At 36.7% G+C, this 16,988-nt stretch overlaps 1 long non-coding RNA gene across 2 annotated transcripts in view; it reads right to left on the bottom strand.

Moving 5' to 3' along the window:
* Positions 1 to 333: 333 nt before the first annotated feature.
* The window catches only part of LOC148658403 (uncharacterized), an 85,842-nt gene continuing 69,187 nt past the window's right edge, over positions 334 to 16,988 (bottom strand). For both annotated transcript variants that reach the window (XR_015940066.1, XR_015940067.1), the window contains exons 4-5: positions 10,552 to 10,622; positions 334 to 9,863 (exon numbers count right to left, since the gene is read on the bottom strand). This is a non-coding gene — a long non-coding RNA (uncharacterized LOC148658403). The remainder of the gene's footprint in view (positions 9,864 to 10,551; positions 10,623 to 16,988) is intronic.

Consider the following 16,988-nt stretch of genomic DNA (forward strand, 5'->3'; position numbering starts at 1 on the left):
GTCTTGTTATTATTCAAAACGACAATAACCATAATTAAATGTGATAATGACTGCAGATGTCTGGGCAGAGTTTTTGAACACATTTTATGCAAACCTCTGGAAGTCAGTGGATAATTTTTACTGTTGTACTACAACATCTCTCAAATTAAGAGATGAATGCGTTAAAGAGTGGTAGATTAACAGTGACCCACAATAGTCCAACGATACATGAGCGTCAGGACACCTTCCATACAAAGAATGGGTATTTTATCACAAAAAGTAATACTTAACATACCGTTTCATACTATTATGTATTATATTTGTCCTAATGCTTGATTTATTTCAGTTTGTACATATTATATTAAAAGGCAAAATATTAAAGTAAATATTGGAGTTTATTATGGAATTTTGCATGGAATTTTAATAATTAAAACAAAAGCAAGTATAGGCTGTGCAAAGGAAATAAATATTTTATCAATGCAAGGCTTTTCTAATTTGTTGAAACTACATAAGGTCAATGTAACTCAAAACATACTGGACATATGTACATTTTGAACATAAGAGGAGGATTATTTTGAATTGTTCTAGACACAATTTCCCACTTGTATTTTCAGAAACCTGTGCTCTGGCTGATACATTCAAAATAATAAGAACAAATACAATGATTCCTGGAAAACAAAAACAAACAAAATAGTAGAAAGTTATAGTATAAAAGCAGGATTTCTTAAAAATTAATGTATTTATAGAGAAAGAAGTGCAGTTTGTTCTTTTGCAGCACGGCCACATATATTATCATAAGGGTCTATTATTCTAGATGCTAATTTGTGAGCATTTTTCTTTCGTCTTTTGCCCCAAAAATCTTATGACACTCTTTTATAAAGTTTTAGGTCTAAGGAGAATGTTTTCAATATACAGTACTTTAGATAATCCTCTGCTCTGTGAACAAAATAAGAGTTCCAATGTAACATTTACAAGCTAATTTGTGTTGCAACATTGCGTCATTACTTTTTTCTTTTTATTTTAATGTACTTTGCGTATAAAAACCTTACTGTTTGAGAAGAGAATGTAAACTCCACTTTACTTGTATAAATAAAAGAAATGACTATCCCAGTTGGTGGAGCATTTTACTGGCTGTTTAAAAAGGGAAGTGTTCTCTTTTTTCCTGCATCTTGCCTTGATGTTTATATGTTTATAGCAGTGGTTACCAGCTACATTACCATTTTACTACCCACAGATTTGCTGTTGAGGTCACCATTTTCTTTTGTAATCCACACATCTCAATTGCTTTTACAACCCCCCCCCCATAAAATTCACTAAAATTAAAAAGAAAGCCCTACAAATGAAAAGGGAATTCATTTGAAATATGACATCAGTTAAAGAAACGTGCCCACTAAACCATTCTAAAAGTAGTTTTCATTTCTGTATTGCTTTCTGTATTACTGTAAGCTTTAATCACATATTTTTTCCCCAATGTTATCACCCCAGTTATGTCACCCTATTTACCTTTCATTATTTTATGTATACTTGGGAATTTAATCTTTTACTCGTTCTTTACTCAAAACATAGATGGTTGGTCACTCCGGTCGATTGTCCTTACTATTATGTTGTTTCTTTCTCCTCCCTCTCCCATCCCTGATTTGAAATTCCAAATTTTTAATCAACATTTCCTGGCAGCAGGTGGGTCTCTGCTTTCAAGTCACTCGGCTTTCAAAGAGCCTGGATTCGAACCGCCAATGCCAGGGGCAACACAGCCAACCTGAGCCCCGCAGTAGGGCCTCCACCACAATAACTACTCAAGGAACACCCTTCAAAACCATTGTGGCACAGCTATACAAAACCCAACATTTGCAAAGCAGCTGCTACTCCATGTCTCAGGTGGTGATGAGAACGTCACATTCCAATGCTACCAATATACACAAACGTGTGCTTTTCCATGAGCATCAGCCTACTTTACTGGGCTGAAGCTGCAGTCTTTGGGAAGGCTTTTATGGTGTTTTACCATACATTTAGGAGCCGAGAATTGGTCTTGTCAGGGGAGCAGTTGTTTTTTCCTGAGCAGTTGCCTCACATACTGTACCAGAGCGTCTCAAATTAATAGCAAAGGGCAGAAGGACATGATGGAATCCTGATGCTTTGGACATCATTGTGGATCCTCTAGGAATTCAACGAGCATGAACTAGCCCAGTTATTTCTTTAGCTAGCATTGTTGTAACTTTTGTAGTCAACAAGTAGAGGAAGATATCAATGTCCTCTGATACGTGATATCTACCTGATTATTGTACATTCATTCACACATCCATGTCCTAATCTCTTCATCCAATTCAGGGTTGCGGGGAAGCTGGAGTCTATTTCAGCAAACAATGGGAGCAAGGCAGGATGTATCCTGGATGGGATGCTGAGAAGATTATAGTTGCATTAATAATGTTATAAGTTTAATAACAAAGCGTTTTAATAGAAATCCCTTCATAGGATACACTATGACACAGACATACGTACACACCAGTGCCAATTTGCTCAGAAACTAATTCAACTACTATTAGCTTTTAGGACTGTTGGAGGAAACCAGAGCACCCATAGGAAACCCCACACAAACACAGGGAGAACATGCATACTCCAAGCACACAGCAGGCCGGGTCCAGAATTGAACACAGGGCCCACGTCCCATGAGGCAGCAGTGCTAACCACTGTGCCACCATGCCGCCATTTACATTAATTGCCACACATTTCAATGACTGTCTTAAACCAGTGCATGCAAGGAATCAAGTGAATCATTTATCAAACAAATTCTAGCAAAATTATATTCTAGCAGTCGTGTGTTAAGCCCAGAAACTGCGGCACACTGAGCCTGTGCATTCCTGGGGTTGGGATGTGTTATATGGGCTGATGACTATCCAGGTTGTCCAGGCTTATTGATTGGAAATAAAGGCATTGTCTCTCGAATCAGGAGCTTTGCCATCTGGCATCCACCAGAAACCACCACTCACACCACCTTCAAGTATCGCTTTCTGAAGGGTCTATGAGACGGGGTGTCCCTGTAAGTGCTTTCTTGCAGAGTCTGCTAGAGTGAACCGTGTCTCTGCACATCTGGTCATGTGCTCTATTTGAGATTCATTGTTTTTTTTTTTAATTTCCACCATGTCTAAAGCCCAGGATGGCTGTGCTATCTTTGGTAGTCATATTCTGTGCTGAGAACTTACTGAGACATTTTGGTTTCATAACATATAGAGCTACATGCTAATGTAAAAAAGTTTTTCTTATAGGTGTCAAGAGCATGAGACTTGCCTTGCTCAGTTAAAACACAGTTTATAGTATTAGAAAAAAATACCCCCCAAAAAAATATTTGAATTAATAAAAAAGCTAAAACTATAAAAGTAGCCAAATTTTGCTTAGAAGGGTGGTTATACTTAATGACAGGATGAGGGGGGACAAACTTTGAGTTTTTGCCGAATTGTGGTCCAGCTATCTCTTTAAACCATCTTGCAGACTGAGGCGAATATCCCTACAGAGGGCCTCAAGGAGCTTATTGCTAAGGAATGCGGCAGGCGGGGTGTGGAATTGTGCCAAAGACATATGCAATCCTTATGTTCCAGAACAGCAGGAAAAAGGCTAAGGGCAAATGAGGACATGCAAACTCTTATGAGTTCACACAGAAGTTCACTGTATCATTATTTGGCAAGCGCAAGGTTGCTGTAAAACTTTCTTTTTTAACGAGACTACAGTTATATTTCCTGTGAGGTTTTTTTAGCCCAGAAAAAAGGATGATAATGTAGCCCTGGTCTTTTTCTATGAATACCAAATCAGTACAAAAATATTAAATAGAATTATTAAATATTTTCTGCCATGTACCACCACATACTTTACTAGTTTTATGCAGCTGGTGTCTTTGGTTGCCACAGTATGTGCAAAACAGTGTTCCTGAGACACCAAATGGTCAAAGCACTCAGCTGGTATGAAGCAGGTCGTAAAGTATTCATCAGAGACTCGTCAAATTTTCAGATATTAAGTGAACCACTTGCTGGTCAAGCTATGGTACTTTAGTATGCCTAAGCTGTAAACTGCAAGTAATGCTGTTTTTTTACCCTTTTTTGCTCCTGTCCCTTTACTAGCTTACAACAAACTCAAATTTCCAAACCATACATTTTCTAATCACTTCATTCCAATTCAGAGTCGCGGGGTCACTGAAGCCTATCTGGTCAGGCAGTGGGTGCAAGGCATAACACACTCTGCACTGGACGCCAGTCCATTGCAGGGCAGACACACACACACACACACACACACACACACACACACGCACTCACACCAGGCCCAGTTCTTCCCAGAACTATTAACTTACCAGTATTGTCTTTGGGAGGGAGGGACCAGTATTTTGACTGTGGGAGGAAACTGGAGAACAAAGCGAAAAACCTACGTGAATATGGGGAGAACATACAAACTCCACGCAAATAGCACCCCAGGTCCCGGACTGAAGCCAGTGACCCAGTGCTGACCCTCTATGCTGCCCGAACGTGAATATGATCCTGCAAGAGCTGAGCACATTTGCTCAGCTAGGCCTTTTAAGCATCTTTTAAAACAGCTGGTTTGTAGACTCAGTTCTTAATTTATTGTACAATACATAAAGCAATCTAATCCAAAATAATTTCACTTTAATGACCCCAGCAGTCGCTGAAGAATATTAAATTTCATATCCCTTATTATCCCAGCTGGTCCCTGTAATTTTCTCTTTTTGTATCTAAGTAAAAGTATTTGCATTGAATATATGAAATACTAAATCTTGGGAAGAATGGAACCACATCATTACATTTCAGTGCCTGGCTGTTTTTCCACAGATGGAAACTTTACTCCAACTTTATTGTGTGTGTTGAAGGGCAGATGTAACTGAAGGCAGGTTGGCGTCTTGGTGATCAAGCAGTGCAGCCAAATCTTTTATTTTTCACCCTGAGCTTAATTCCTGTGCTCTGCGGATACGTTGTCAGTGCACTGAAATACCATCATTTTAAAATGATTTTAGGTACTTTTAGTTTCATACTTTCGCCATTTGGAACTGTAATTTGTTTAAAGTTCTGCGTTGCAAGGGGAGAATGAAGAAAGCCAGACATTCTCCTCTGACCCCTCCAGCAAACCCGTCATGGTTTGACATGGTGCAAGCTCCGCAGTGCTTGACAGGAGAGCTATCAGAAATTGGAGGAGTGCCACTCCTGTCTGCTGGCAATTGGAATGTCGTAGAAGTCTGCATTTCTTCAAGAACTAAGAAAGATCTGGGTGACTAACCAAGCCATACCTTTAGGTGACACTGTCAATTGCCAATAAGTGTGCCCTGCCTCAGAATTTTGACATCAATATGAGAAATCCTGATTTAAGCTTCTTGAAATACGTTTCTTTAACAAGGAGAGAAGGATGGGATTTTATGATTGTAATTGTAAAGATACTTAAAAAGGGGTTTAACAGTTTAAGTAGGATATTTTGCATCACAAAATTCATTCCGTCTATAAATCCCTGGTAACTGTGGAACCAGATGCTGACCTTAATTTCAGCAACTTGAGAGAGCTCCTTAGTTCTCCCTATTTATGATTTGGATAGAGGTGGCACTGTGGTATAGTGGTTAGCATTGCTGATTTTATTCTGGCCCATGACACTGTCTGTGTAGTGTCTATGTGTTCTCCTCGTGGCTGTGTGGATTTTCATTGAGTGCTTCAATTTTTTCTTAAAGACATGCTGTCTAGGCTAACTGGTGTCTCTACTTTGCTCCTCTTAAGTTTGTGTCCTGTGAGAGACTGGCATCCTGTCCAGGGTGTATGCTGCTTTGCACCCAATGTCTGCTGTGTTAGGCTCTATCTAACCTTCAACAGTCATAGGGGTGCCAATTAATTGCAGGGAATATACAGTGACAATATAGGGAAAACTTAAAAACACAATCTATTCAGTAAATTTTACACAGAATGAATGCACACATCTGGAATCAAGCCCAAATCCAAGATCTGTGAGACAGCAATGCTAATCGCCACACAACTGTGCTGCACATTACAAAACTTCTCTGAGAAAACCTTCTGCAAACAAAGTAAATTAGTTTGGTTATTAATTTGTAAGATTAAGTGCCAAAATGCTACTAAATGCTACACATGAAATCCAAATAGATTTAGATAGAACTTAATTCTAGTGAAATGTCTGGCAGGTGACATTTAATCTAAAAAAAGTGTAGTGTGACACATGCAGCTGGCACAAACTAGAAATAAAAAATAGTAGACAGTGAGCTTTAAGATGCTACAGTACCTATAGATAGATTATTTTCATATTCTATCTAGTGAGTTTGCAAAGGCAATAAAAATGCAACTATAATGTTAAAATATACGGTATAGACTACTGCACAATTTCCATGTAAACAATGCAGACACAATATGAATTTTGAATAAATATTGTTGTGATCAATTTCTCTTTAGGCAGTGTGGGGAGCAAGGAGTCAAGACCACTTGCAGGCTCACAGGGAAGCTTTAATGCCCTTTTTGCATTTGCAATGAGGCAAGTTAATCTCAAGAGGTAACTTAGGCCAAGGAGCAAGGAAAAGAGAAAGAAATTTAGAAGCTTCCTTAGTAGACCATGAGGGAGAAAGAGAGAGAGAGCAGGGGTCTATCCCCCTTTAATAGGATGAAAGAGCAGGAAAGGTTGGATGAGAGGGGAAAGGAGAATAGTCACTGGAACAGTCAGCAGTCCATTCTGGCAAAGAGAGGAGCAGAACACTACATTAATAAGGAAAATGGAATATGTACAGTGAATAGGTATAGTGTGGTACAGTGGCACATGGTTAGTATTGCTGCCTTGCAACACTGGGGTACTTGTTCACTTCCAGACTGGGATGCTATCTGCATGGAGTTTGTATGTGCTTCTCGTATTTTTGCCAGGTGCTCCAGTTTCCTCTTTCAGTTTAAAGACATACTGGTAGGTTAATTGGCTTCTGGGAAAGTTGGCTCTAGGTGTAAGTACATGTCTGAGTCTGCCCTGCAATGGACTGGCATCACATCCAGGGTGTACTCTTGCTTGCCAGGATAGGCTCCTGCTTCCCCATTAGCCTGAATTGGAAGAAGTGGTTAGAAAATGGGTGGATGGTTACAAAACGGATGGATTAAAATTTAGAATTTAGTTTAGAATTCTGTGTTTGGTAAAACTAAGAATCGAAGAAAAGAAAAACAGTTTTTTTCAATTCAGAATTTCTTCTTACCATTCACTTCCTCTTACTGCAATGAGAAAAACATACAATCAACAGAGCATGTCACACAGTAACAACGTCTGCATATTTGACCATTGAGAGAACCAGCATTGAACTGTGGAGTTTTAGTGCTCTCTTTTTTTCCCACTTAATTTGATCAAGTATTCTGGTTTCCTGAAAAAAAGAAGAAAATTATTCAATCAGGAAAACATCAGAGAAAAAATATTTCCATGATTTGAAAAAAAAACAGTTCAAATAAAGTTTCCCTGCCATAAAAAGTTAAAATTATCCGATAAGACAGAACATCTGGGCTTTTTTTCGGTTATTCTTTAAGCGGATTTCAAGAATCCCAACGGGAAGTGGCCAGATACCAGTGGTTAAACTTCCAAGATTTCTTTCCCGATGACAAAAGGAGAAATATGCTCAAAGAGAATACAGAAATGTTGGAAACACGGTATAAATGGAAATGACTGTAATTATTCCAAATTCAAAGTCGACTGCATAGCTTTCAATTTTTTTTAACTATTAGTAGGTATATTGTAACACTTTGCAAATGACAAAGCGAGAATCATCTTGAGATCTGAGAAAGGGCAAGTATTTTTTGCTCTGTTTAACTGACTTACAATATACAAGGCTGCAACTCACTACATTCATCCAAACATAATTGTAAGTGAGCATATCAATGAGAGAACTACAGAATGATGCTATGCAGAAGGAGTTACCACAAAAAATAACAGAACTTTGACAGCTAGTCCGGGATCTGCACAGTGTATTAATATTGTAAGAGTCCAGTGGACAGCTCACTGGATTCAAACAGCTGAGAAGGCTGAGAGGCAGACAGGCAGACTGGAACAACTCCTCAGCAATGTGAACTGTAATTTTTTACAAGTTAGTATTGGATTTAACTATCTTTCATTTCTCTAAAAATATTACTCACCAATTTTTCAAGAACTTTCTTTTGGCTATTTAATTTTAACAAAAAAATGAGGTTCTGTGATTCCCTTGTTTCACAGATAACATATTTCCATATTTTAACTGATTGCAGATCTCGTTCAGCTTTATTGAGTCATATGCTGTAATATTTCCTGGGAAACATAAACTTCAGTTAATAGCCAGTGCCACGTCTCTATATCTTCCAAGAACGGGCAAACAGTGCCATGGGGAATAAGAAATAATAATATGACAATAATAATGACAATGACAGAGCACAAACACTGAAGAAATAACAGTACTAACACGATAAATTTATATAACTAACATAATCCAGACAGAACGACTGGAGGCACAGCAAACATTTTGTAATGAGATGGTATAAAACATCCCTGCCTTACAGCATGATCTGCTACATGCTAGCAGAAGTGTGCTTAAAAAGTTAAAAAAAAACTCTAATGCTTTGCAATCAATCTTATCCATGACCACCTATTAAGGTGGAGTCACTCTTCCTTACAACATGTAGCCATCCTAAACTATAAGCAAAACATACTGTTAATAGATTAGACCAGTAAGGTGCCTCAGAGCTCTTGTGGAACAAATATCAGAGACAATGGGCCTCAAGGAATTGAGTTTGACACCCTTAAATGAAACTCGGATCCCCTAGTGTACAAAATGAAATTAATATTATTTTTTTTGTGTTTAAACAAGACTTGTTTGTCAAAATTATAGCAAGAATCCCATTTCAAAACTGTATTTGTAATCTAACTGCTGCTTTAACGAGTAACTAATGTAAGATTAAATTTATTTAATGGCAGTAGTGTCTTAAATTCTCTCTTATCCCTTCTAATCATAATAACAGGATTCTCTTACAAGATTTGTAACTTCCCCTCTTAAAATGTAATTTCTTTCATTTAGTCAAACCCTAAATAAGAAAGAAAAAAGCATAATTGGATAGAGAGCTTTGCTGGGGGAATCACCTGGCTGAGGAGAATCATGACTTCTCTGTCATGAGTCTGTAATCCATATCCTTAAAAGAAGGAGCTTGCCAGATGTGTGATATTTATACATAGATCAGTGGTGGTGGGCAAGATTAGGGTTTGACCTCCTCCAAACGTTTGGTTACAACCAACATGTAATGTAATAAGCAATATGTATTTATTTACAGTATTACCGTTTTTGTTTTGCTACTGTATGTGATTTGCAATTTAAATACAGTAAGAATTTTGTGAAAGTCTAGCTCTATTGTTCTATGTATAGTACCAGATACAGACTAATTATGATAGATCATGTGCCAGTTTTCAAGTCATATTCTGGCAAACATAAATTAAACAAGCATGTTTAGGCACTTAAGCCCCCTCACTCATTTTTGCAATACTTGGAACAGTATTCGAGATGTTACTGAATCTGTCAGAGTGCAATCATTCTGAAACCAATTTAAGGGTGTGTGAGATAAGGATTATTTTGCAGATATGAGTGAGCTACTGTATGTTAAATTATAATTATATCATATATATTTTTATTAAATGTTAGCTTGTTTACCTAGGATAAGTGTGCATATATTGTTATAGTAAGGCAACAATCTGTTACATTTTGAAAGCTGTTAAAAATGTTTCTATAGATAATTAAATGTCATTTGATTTTCAAGACTGATGAAGTGCTTGCCTCCTGCCATACATTTTACTTTACTGTGTTACTAACAAGGTTCCATGGATCGATGTTCACTTCTTGAGGATCTGCATCAGTGGAATAAGCCCTACAATATAAAAAAAGAATAAAATCACTTTTTCACCACTGAGATTATCTAAACCTTTTAACAGAGTATTACAAAAATGGAAATACAACAATGAAATAATGCATCATTGGAAGCCATCATTGGGTTGGACTAAAAGAGATTGGAAAGTGTATGTAACTACAATATATGAATTAGACAAAATGCAAAACATTTTCTAACCACTCCTTTCAGGAGTCGTGGGGAGCCCAAAAAGCAATGGGTGCAAGGCAGGGTACACCCTGGACAGGACGCCAGTCCATCACAGAGAGACACACACAGACACAAACACTCACATCAAGGTCAGTTCTCTCAGGCGTTTATTAACTTATCAGTATTGTCTTGGGACTGTGTGAGTAAACCCAGAAGGAAACCCATGCGAATACTGTGTCCCAGGTTCAGAACTAAACACAGGACCCCAACACTGTGAGGCACCAATGCTAACCCCTGCGCCACCCTGCTGTCCTTTATTGTAAAGTATTTGTGATAAAATGTGCATTTTAACGCCTTTTTCCAAAGGTCTAAGAATCCACAAATGAAAAACGTTCATTCTAAATAACCATTATACAGTAGTTACAGTCTATAGAGACTCATTGTTAACCGGAGCTAATTTAGAGACAAAAATTAATGAGGACTTTGTCTTTAGACTATAGGAAGAAAGTGGAGTACTTACAGAAAACCCACATGGACATGGTGAGAAGAAAAAAACTCCACACAGAAGGAACCCCAAGCTAGTATCCGACTCTGGAACCAAGGATTGAAAGTATTTTGATGTTGTGTAGATCATTCAGATGTGCTTAAACATGTTCAGCAACTTGTAATTTTCCATCAGGAAGTCAGGACTTTTAAAACACTTAGAACTGACTGTTATTTCTGTGGTTTTTATTTTAATATGTAAGAAAACAGTTATGTTACTGAAAAATTTTACTTAAATCTTAATACATAATAATTTTATACACGTTGGTGGTCACCATAAAGACACTTAGTGTGAGGAAAAATGTTTTGAAAATATATATATTGAAAGCCATACTGTATACCTGTATATAAATATTAGTGATAATTGGCAAATGTAGATTATATTAATTCACACTTAAATTTTCATTTGTGAGATATACAATCTACTGTAGCTTATGTATGGTATACAGCTTAATATGAATTATAGTATACATTTCCCTCCAACAGTTGTCAGTTATTATTTAAAGAAGTTCAAGTACTGTAGGTAGCTGCGTCGGCAGGCGTATGCTGCAAAGGAACAAGTAAAAGTTCATTCCATGCTGAAAAGAGAAGAAAAGAAACAAAACATTTCGGGTTGTGGAGTCTTCTTCAGGCCTTCTTCACACCTGAAGAAAGCTCCACAGCCAAAAACGTTGATTTTCTTTTCTTTTGTTATCATTTGAAGCCTATTAAAGGTTAAAATATTAAAGGTTCTGCCTTTTGTCTCCAGAGGAAGTCATATATACTATTTCTAATGATATCATGCTGAGCTGGCTCTTCAAACAGTTGCCAAACAATTAAAAAAAAAACATGTTCCTTATTGTTACTGTACAAAGCGAAGAGAGAGTGAAATCTCCAAACAGCAGGCAGATGTGTCTTGAATTCCTGAGGGAGACAAGATAGCTGCAGGCGAAGGTGCCAAGATGCACACTAAATGAGCCACTAAGGGCGAAACAGACAAAAGATAGTGGAATAAGGCCAGGAACCAGGGAGACAGAGAGCAAGTTGGATAACTGAGCTACAGACACCGGCAATGGGCACTTTAGAACATGTAGACATGAAATAATGGCCTGGTTTCAGTGGTCAGAGTATTCCTCTGGTGTAACCATCCACTGCCAGGTTTATAAGGACAAGAGATTGTTTTAACATAGCCATATGTTACTATTAGAGAGGCTCTTACCCTTCTTTTTCTCAGATCTAAACCGAAGACACACCTGCTAGCATTACTTGTCAGCCTTTTCCATTGTCGACTATTTCTCTGATTAGAAATTCTAAGCTTTTATAAAACAAGTCTGCAGCCTACAAAAAAAGCACACTGTGGTAGACACAGACACTTCCTGGAGTTTTTAAACAGACGTTCAGGAGCAACTTGCCCATTTCAGCTCTCCAACATAATTAATGCTGTGTCTTGCCTGCTAATCTTCCTTTTGCTCATCTTTTATTGGCACATTTGTTTCTCACACTTGGATTCTGTTCCAATAACTTTATTTTTTAATTCTTCTGTCATACATCCTCCATCATTTCTGTGCTCAACCCTCAAGCTTCTCCCCTCCATCTTGCAATTGTCACTTCGCCATCACAAGCTCCACAAGCTGGCTGGCTTTTCTTGCAGAGCCAACCAGCTATTTGACCATTGTTCACCTCCTCCATGCTGGGACGGTGTTACCTTCTGACCCCACCTCATACAAGCAACTCTGATTCCCAAGCTCCTTGGAAAACAACCTGGTTGAACTACTGAATTGAAACAGGATATGATTTAATCAGGGTTATAAAGAGCATACATCCAAGCAGCAATGAGTTATTAAACTGAACTATACCTAATGTGTTTTGATTGCATTTTTCTACAAAATACCCCAAATATAATTAATTATGCTTCATTACCTTGCAACTAGGAAAGATACAGATCAGAATCTGAGATGCTGAGAGTATTGTTGAGTAACTTTTATCTTATTGCTTATCAATTCAATCTTTTGTTCTGTTTTTTGTATGTCTTGTTTCGCTGTGACATGGGCACTAGCTTAAAATGAAACAGCTGTACACAAAACATTTTCAGTTCTTGACTTTATGTTATAAAACGTCTTCCACACACTGCTGTGATAGATAGTTTTGCTTTTCTCTATAGTTGCAGAAAATTTATCCAATGTTGGATCAAGTTATTTTTAAAAAATATAACCGAAAATGTATTGTTCAGGACACAAACAGATCTGTGTTCACCGCCTTTATATGATAGATTTGAATGACGCAGAAAATGGACAATGAAATCAGATACAACAAAAAAGACAAGAATTAAATTTACAGCCTTTCATCCCACAAAAAATGTGGACCTTATTAGGAACTTGATATACAGTACAACACACAGCGTAGAAGTTGTACTGCTTAAGGCAGATGAACATGGCTAATGCATTCCTAAACCCACAAACAAGTCATGTTGCCAAACCATTATATATGTACAAAGAAGCCAACTACAAGACAAAATTTGAGAAGCATGTTGCTGCCTTCAAACCTTGGTTAGCCCCTTGAAATCTGTGTGATTTTTCAATTGAAGCTGTTTGTCTAATAGGATGTTTATGCGCATTGATTTTACTAGTGACGTCCCAGTGAATTTATATCTGGGCCATCACAAACTGACACAGATAATTTTCAAGTCTCAGTAATAGAAGAAAGCAACTTTTAAGAAAATAACATGAAGAAAGTACTCTTTGAAGCACATACAGTAAATATGCGAAGTGTAAGAGATGCTGTATTTTTGAGAATCTGTGTATCACTCCTATACTGTTAAGAAACTTATATAGTCTATCTATACTCCATGTTATAAACCACAAATGGATTTCATTACAGTATTTTAAGCAACACCGGAGAGTATTAACTTAACTAATGTTAGGAGTAATTCCAGGATAATCAAAGAATGATGTTCAGTGCTTTAACATGCTAGACCAGAGGCTGTATTTCAGCCCAGACAGTAAAATTTACCTTCTTACAAACAGGGACTAGAAAGCTTCATCTGATATCTAGTATCAAGAGAGAAATCCGTGAATTTATATTAAAGTATCTAGCTAGAGCCATCACATAACTCTTCTACTGATGTTTACAGCAGGCCTAGTCCATATGCTTCCAGTTAGTAATGATGACCCAGAGTGTGTCTTCATTTAGCTTTGGAGCTTGTCACCAAAATAATTGCACATATTGTGAAATAATTCTGTTTTAACAGCTTCATATTCTAGTTGACTGGGTTTTTTAACACACATGTTACAAAATGCTGTATTTTATTCTGGAAATAGCAGAAGTCAAAGTGGCTATCACTGGTCTTTTGCCTGTAAGTTTAACACTGGCTGTTATCATTACTGGGTTAAAAGCTGTTTTCCCCCTTCCCCTCTATATTTAATATGCTATATTTAATATGAATTGTGCAATTATTGAAAAAAATACTGAAGAGTTCTTGGCATCTATTCATACTGTTCTAGTACAATCAATTTCTAGTATGATGTCTTCTAGACTACTAAACTACTATTGTTTTGGCATTTCAAAAAACTAAACAGGCTTGCTTGTTTTGCTATCCTGACTAGAAAATATACAAAGTTATTATTTGCTTAATCTATATGCAGTTAGAATAAAGTATGTTTTTTTATATAAGTGGATCTTCCAGCATAATAGCAACACCCCCCTTCTATACTGTCATTTAAATTCTTGTTTCTTAGCAGTGGAAAAACCCACTCAACCACTACATCACAGTATATCTGGTCTCTATCTAGATCTTTGCATAGTACCCAAGCTCAGAAAAAGAACCTGTTTCTAAATTGTTCTACAATTTAGCATTCACATACCAAGGTTAAAAGTACAGAAATCTCAAGCAATTATCAGCAAACCATGTGACACAATAGTATTTATATTTAATAGTGGAAATTACAGAAACTTCATAATATAGGTACTCTAAATACTTTGTAATTACCCTGTGCTTACACTGTAAGAAAATACCTATAACATTTAAGGAGGGTTGTGCGTAAACCCTCTTCTTCCGGGTGCCATAGAAAAAACAGATAAGAATTCATATTTCTTTTGATTATTTCGAATTTTAAAGAAGAAGGCTGTCTTGAAACTGTTAATGTCTAGTGCTTGAAATGAAGTTTGCCTTCCATCTATGCTAGAAGATCTGAATAGCAACAGAATAGCTTCTCTTTCACATACTAGAGCTTGTTTCTCCCTCCATGAACTCAGAGATTATAAGATGTCAGACAACTTAAAATGTCTGTCTAGGGCTAATTCAGTATAAGAAATATTACAAGATTGAAAATTCAAATGACTGATATACAGTATTTCTAAAATAAAAATGTATTTTTCCTTCATAAAAATAGAGAGCACAGTGGTATTATGACTTTAGGCTCTGTTCTAATAATTTTATGGAAATGCAAAAGTTAAAAAATGGCTGAAATCTTGAACTCCACTTTCATAAATATTTGCTTTTTGTGACTAACGATAAGATATCCTCTTCTGGGGACAAAAAGGCTCACAGAAACATCTAACCATGCTTTCTTTTTTGAACATGTGTCTGAAGAAACTAGTATAACTGGTTTTCATCAAAATATTTCAAACAGCACACTATAAAAGTGTTATTCATTTCTTCAGATAAATCCCTGTTAAATATCTTATTAGTCTCTTTGTGCCTGCAATATTTCTGTCATATATTTAAAAATTATTATATAAATATATGTATTTACACAACATATATAAAGTACATATTACAGACTAAAACCAATCAGAATATAAAGACCTCAGAACCTGACTGGAATAGCCTGGAAATATTTCCCTTCATGTGCAGAATCACTCACTACCCAGCTTGGAACTCATGAACTGAAATTCAATCAAAAACACAGTTTTATTCCAGGTCTGTATTAACGCGTGGATATTAACCTGAATTATTTTGCAGACCATGCCTACAGTATATGTTACTTTAATCTCTAGGTCCCAGTTGGAGGTCTCAGTTGGTAGACATGTTTTGAGAAGCTTGAAATCCAATTCAAGCAAGTATGTGAGAAACATGAGAACAGATTTCAGAACTGCAGGAAAAAAAGTGGAATTTAGAAGTGGAAATTGCCAAAGCACAGCACATGAGTCTGTTCATGCCATCATCCTGTTTCAGGAGCCTCTGTTTATGTGGTCCTTGGGCTTTGATGCAATCTTGTTCGTGATATCTGCTCTGCTCTGTGGTTTCAGAAAGACATGCCCTGAACATAGTTTATTTAAATAGCAATTTGAGGAAGAAGAACGTGTTGGGAGTCTTGTGAATGGCATTTTTTCCTGTGATGTAATAGAATTTACAGAGAAAGCTTCGCCAAATGTTCTTGCAGAATATTATAAAAACTGTAGATTTTGATGGACTGAACCTGTTCCCCAGTTTTCAATGTTGGACACAAAAAAACAGTTAAAGTAGTAATGGTTTGACATTTCATTGCATGCTAAGACACATATCTATAGTCATGAATGCATATAAACGTGGTTTTTAATCCTAAAATGTCATATACTGTAATCATAATCAAAATTTAAATTAAAATATGCTTGCACTTTTTATGGCACCATTTAAGATTTATTATAATTTGCACAGATTTTAATCTGCCATCATTACAGGACCCTGTGAAATGATGTATACGGGTGTATAAAATAAATTGCCTCCATTTCATTTTGAAACCTTAAATTGTTGATAAAATGCCTTAAACAAGCAATAAACAGATTAGCTACAATACTAGTAAATAGTAAACTCTCTGATACTGAGGGACAAACATGTCTATTTTAAAACAATCACCTGAGGTGACTTCATGTACAGAAAGATGTACAAAATACCAAGTTAATTTTTTACACTTGGTAATTATTTTTGAAAATGAATGACCAGTTTAAAAAAAGTAATCATTTATTTAACTACTGTAACTTGTAACTGTCATGCTATACTTTTTTAAAAGTAACTTTCTCCAACAATTTGGCAAATTACAATCACAGACATGTGGCTGAGGTGATGTGCACAGTAGAAAAAGCTGACAACACTGCCTATCACACTGCTGTGTGTGCTAGTTGCATAATTTCCTCTACTGTCAAATGACTTTTCATTTACTTTTCCCTACCCTTTGGACCTCAAGGACAAGGCTTTCTGGCTGCAAAGAGGAAGTGAAAATCTAGGCCAGGAAAGAAGCTGTTGGACAAGATGGAATGCGGCTTGTCAAGAGAGCTTAAAGGCAAAAGGGTATTATTTATGATTTTTTTCCATTTCAGATGTCCAAAACTCTTGACAAAAAATGATTCACAAAAAGTGTGTTCGGAAATGAAATATGCATTCAAGGGATTCATCTTTTACCACTGTATATTGTGAATTGTGAATTTGTCTCAAAAGTCCTGCAAGATAATTCTCCAACC

Source organism: Lepisosteus platostomus, chromosome 7 (assembly GCF_059453375.1).
Source record: "Lepisosteus platostomus isolate fLepPlt1 chromosome 7, fLepPlt1.hap1, whole genome shotgun sequence".
In the NCBI taxonomy this organism is placed as follows: Eukaryota; Metazoa; Chordata; class Actinopteri; order Semionotiformes; family Lepisosteidae; genus Lepisosteus; species Lepisosteus platostomus.